We start from the raw sequence: 5,137 nt of genomic DNA, 5'->3' as shown, positions 1-5,137 counted from the left end.
TCAAATATTCTTCTCCTCGAGGTGTCCTTTTCCTAAAAGGACCACATACATCTGTATGGACTAGCTCAAGAGGTATGCTGGCTGATCCTTCCTTCTCTGGAAAGTTAGTTCTGGTTTGCTTTCCAAACTGACAAGATTTGCATATAGTGTTGTCTGGAATTTTGATATCTGGAAGACCACGAACTGCCTGATATTTGCATGCTTTCCTTATTTGTGAAAAGCTTAGATGCCCCAACCTCCGATGCCATAGCCAGTGTTCATCATCCTTGCTCAAATAGCATTGTTGTGGTCTTTCTTCAAATATGTATAGATTATTTGGAGTCCTTCTTCCTTTGATCACTGTTTTACCTGTATCAAGATCACGAACACAACATCCATTTGATCTAAATATTACCTTTGTTCCTTGATCGCACATCTGACTGACACTCAGAAGATTATGCTTCAATCCATCAACATACAAAACATTTCCAGCTTTGACCTTCTCTTTCAATGGAGCAACACCTTTTCCTTTAATGGCTGCAGAGATATCGTTTCCAAAAGAAACTTTCTTCCCTTTTTCTAATGCGGTATATAACTCAAGCTTTTCTTTGTCCCCTGTCATATGCTTTGAACATCCGCTGTCAATGTACCATATAATTTCTTGACCTTCTGCATAAAAGGCTATCCCACATCTTTCTGGTTGCGGTTCCTTTATTCTCCATGTTCTGACATTCGATGTTTGTTCCTTCTGAGTTGTCTTCCGGAACCTGCTCCTGCATTCAGAGTCTTCATGACCAAAGTTATTACAAATAGAGCATTCAACTTCATTTTCAAGAACCGAAAAGTTGTTATAAGTCCTTTTCATGGTTCCAGTCATTCTCCCTTGCTTTTGAGCTTCTCTAGTCATGATTGTCTTGTAGGCAACACATTGAGCTGCTTTGTGACCGAAGTTATGGCAAGAAAAGCATTGGCCATTAAAGAAATTTCTTCGATAATCAGATCTATCATCCAACCGATTATAGCTTCTATTGACATCCATTCTTGGGGCAAATTGGGAAGATTTTACCTGTGGCTGATTGTAGCTTATGTTTGTCCTTAAGGCTGCTTGTCCCCGAACTTCTTGATAGTCTTTATTTGTTCTTGAGGTAAACTGTCCCTGATTCACCTGATGACTTTTATTTGGTCTTTGTTCGCTCCTCCTTGCTGCATCAAGATAACTTTTAGAGGTAGAAGCTTGAGATGTTTCTCCATTATATCCCAGACCTGTCTTGATTAGAGGAGAACGCTGCACATTGATAATCTCATCCAAGGTTTCAGATCCTTTAACAAATTTAAGATTAATTTCTTTTGTTTTCTCAATCTCCTTTCTAAGACAAACAATCTCACATTCCAATTTTTCAAGATGTTTTTCCTTTTCTGCCAGTTGACATTGTAGAGAATCAATAATAGCACTTTTCTCTTCTAAACAAACTTTGAGATTATTCATTTCTTCATAAAAGCCTTATACATCTATAGCATCCATGTAGTCATCATCTTCAAAAGCCATTAAAAGTTTATATCTATAACACTGTTCATCTTCGTCACTATTTGAAAGACCATCACTATCTTCATGAGTGTAATAGCTTTTCTTCTTTTCATTCTGTTTCTTGTTCCATTTAACAGGTTCCTTTCCCTTGTCATTCTTATCTTTGTGAGGACATTTGGCAGCATAATGACCTACTCTTCCACAAGCAAAGCATTTAAAAGGTAACTTACCTCTGAACCTTCCAGAACCCCTTTGAAGATTTCTGACAAAATTTGATTCTTCTTCTTCATCTTCTGGCACGTGACTTGCTTCATAATAATCTTCTTTGCCTGAAGCCTTGAAAGCAGCTTCTCTTCTATCTGATGGACCTCCTTTTCTCATTTCATAAGCAGTTAGAATTCCGTGAAGCTGAGACATATTAAGAATCCGTAGATTTTCTTTTTCTTCTATTGCAGACCCTTTAGATTCAAATTTGGGGGACAATGATCTCAAAACCTTTTCAACCACAATAGCCTCTTTTATTTCTTCACCCAAGTTTTTCATGCAATTAACAATCTCATCTACCCTAAGGAAATAGTTAGCCACACTTTCATCATTATACATTCTGAGAGTCTCATACTTAATCCTAAGAGTTTGAAGTTTAGCACGCTTTACCTGTTCGTCTCCTTCATAGCTCGTGACAATTTTGTCCCATATTTCTTTTGCGGATTTATAATGCATTACCTTCATGAATTCCGATTGGGATATACATCCTAATAGGGTACTGACTGCTTTCGCATTTGTTTCATACTTCTTTTTCTCGGCTGCATCTGTAGGAGTAGTTGAAGGAAAAGTGTAGCCTGTCTCTACGATGTCCCAAACTTCTATACCAAGAGATTGAAGATAGGCAGTAACTCTTACCTTCCAATAATTGAAGTTTGTCCCATCAAAAACCGGTGGCCTGATTGATGCTTCTCTTTCGTAGTTGCTCATGATGAACGATCTACCTTCAAGCGATCAAGCTTCTCTGAAGGACCTGCTCTGATACCAATTGTTGGAAATAATACTGAGAGGGGGGGTGAATCAGTATTATCAGATCAATAAAACTTTTTCAATACTCAGAAACATATACGCTACTTCAGTTAAGTGAACCAGCGTGTACACGCTACTGTATCTAAAGAAACCAGCGTATAACCAGAAATCTTATGATTCAGTTAGTTTATCTTCAGCATCAGAACATTATTAACCATATTACAGATAAATATATGCAGTATAACAGAACAGATCATCACACAAAAGCCACACACATGAACACCATGATATAAGGTGGAAACCCAATGTGGGTGAAAACCACCTGCTGCAAGTCATCTCTATCTTTCTTTAATAAGAAACTTCAGTTTACAATCTTTTGTACTGGTGCAGCCTTATACCAGTACGCAGGCTACAACCTGCAGAAGGCTACAACCTTCTCTCCTTCTCCAAACTCTCTTGGATGGGAGCTCCAACCCCCTTTGCTCTTGTACTAGCTAAGATACTAGTACGTAGGTGCTGCCCTACAATCTTCTTTCCTTCAGGTACCACTTTTCATCAATTTTCAGACTGGATACTCCTAAAGCACAACATTACAATCTGAAGACCACAATTCATTCACAAGTCATTGAAGCTCAAAACAACCAATACTAGAATCATCAATCTTTGAATCACTGAACCACTGAAACCCTGTCAACACCCAGTCACCAGAACACAGAGCAGACTACAGACCCTCTGAAATAAAAGTCAGACCCAACTGCAACCCCAAAAATTAAGCTTCAAAAATATATACGCTACTTCAATGAAACCAACCCGCGTATATATGTGCTTTTACCAAATACAACCTGCGTACAGATCTAAAAATAATTTCTCATAACTTGCAGCTGTACCAGACATTAGTTATACTTCAGAACATAACATTACGTCAGTATGCAGATCTAAAGATATGCGTAATCAACCATATACCGATAGTTAATTTCAAACCATTTGATCCCGATCTATCCTTAGGTCTAGTCTTCCGTCAACCGGTGTGATCTCTCCTTAGCTTAGATCAAGCAACCCAGAACCTGCATACAAGATCTCTTTCTTTATCAGATATTCAAGACTTTTTCAGTTGTACTTGCCTAATGATCTTCTTCTCCTTATATAGCCTTAGGCCTTGCTCAATACCAAGGGCCAAAACCATAGAAATCCAATACCATCAATTTCAAAACTAGGGATCAACACGTCTGTCGAGATACTTTGGTCCAAAGACATAGGTTAAAGTATCGAGGACTAACTACCACGGACCAAAGGGAAGCTTCTCGACATGTACGCACTTTTCTGTTCATGTAGCTGCGTGTATACGCGACTTCGTATATAGCTAACCAGCGTATCCGCGACGTAGTGTATAGAGGACCTGCGTGTATACGCAACTTGGGCTTAATGAACCTGCGTATATGAAATTTCTCTTCATACTTGTAGTCTGAACTGAGATCTGTCATCAAAGAAAGTTGCCATCAAGGACAACACCTGGATCGTAGCGCCACACCTGTGCCAAAATGCCAACATAATTACATAGCTGTAGTGGCAGTAGAGCATGCTAGGAGTATCTGTAAGATCAGGTGGACTGCAGTAACACCTGGAGCGAAGGGTCTCAGATGACTGATCATCTGTGAGCCGAAGAAAGGGTTGGCATAGGTTTTTTCGCGCACAGTCGCGCCATAGAAGAGCTGAAGCACGAGCGGGCGCGGGTTTTTAAGGAACAGTTGCGCCATTGGCGTGGATTCGACGGAGATAATCGCGCCAGTGCGCCAGAAAGCTCCATTGGCGTGGATTTTTAGCTGATAACCACGCCAGAAAACGTGACACACATGGATTTTTCCCTGGCGTAGATTTTTAGCTATTGAGTAGTGCCTTTGACTAGAAAGAAGCGCCAACCTCTTTCTCTTTGAGAAATCTGCAATTTTTTGCAGATCAGCCTTGCCTGGTGGTGGCACGTGGAAATTTCTGCTCAGTGGTAGCAGATTTGATTTGCCCGGTGGCGGCGAATTGGGGTTCCTTGATCCGCTCGGTGGTAGCAGATCGGACCTGCCCGGTGGTGGCGAATTAGAGCTCTATGATCTGTTCGGTGGCAGGAGATCGGATTTGCCTGGTAGTGGCACATTGAAGTTCATGATCTGTTCGGTGGTAGAAGATCGGACTTCCTCGGTGGTGGCACGTTGAAGTTCCTGATCTGTTCGGTGGCAGCAGATCGGACTTGCCCGGTGGTGGCCGATTGAACTATTCAGTTGGATAGAAATGAATAACAGTATAGAATCATATCCCCACGAGTCTGGCAAACTCGGTGGAATGAATTTCTCCAACTGGAAGTTCAAAATGTAAACTTTGCTAGAAAGTATAAATGCATGGTCGATCATCATGGGAGATGAGCAGAGATCTGGAACAGTGACACAAGAACAAGACTGGGATAAAAGAGAAATGAAAGCAAAAGCTATACTAAAGATGTCCGTTAAGGACAATATTATCCCACATATCAGAGATTCCAAGTCGACCGTTGATATATGGACAACGATCAAGAACTTGTACGAGACATAGAATACAAATCGTGTTCTGGCACTCAAAGGCAAGCTGTTTGCATTGAAG

The sequence above is a fragment of the Pinus tabuliformis genome, chromosome 4_2 (genome assembly GCF_031772625.1).
Source record: "Pinus tabuliformis cultivar Carrire ecotype Pingquan chromosome 4_2, CPIR1, whole genome shotgun sequence".
Lineage (NCBI taxonomy): Eukaryota > Viridiplantae > Streptophyta > Pinopsida > Pinales > Pinaceae > Pinus > Pinus tabuliformis.
The sequence above is the reverse complement of the archived record's forward strand: the minus strand, read 5'-3'. Positions refer to the sequence as shown.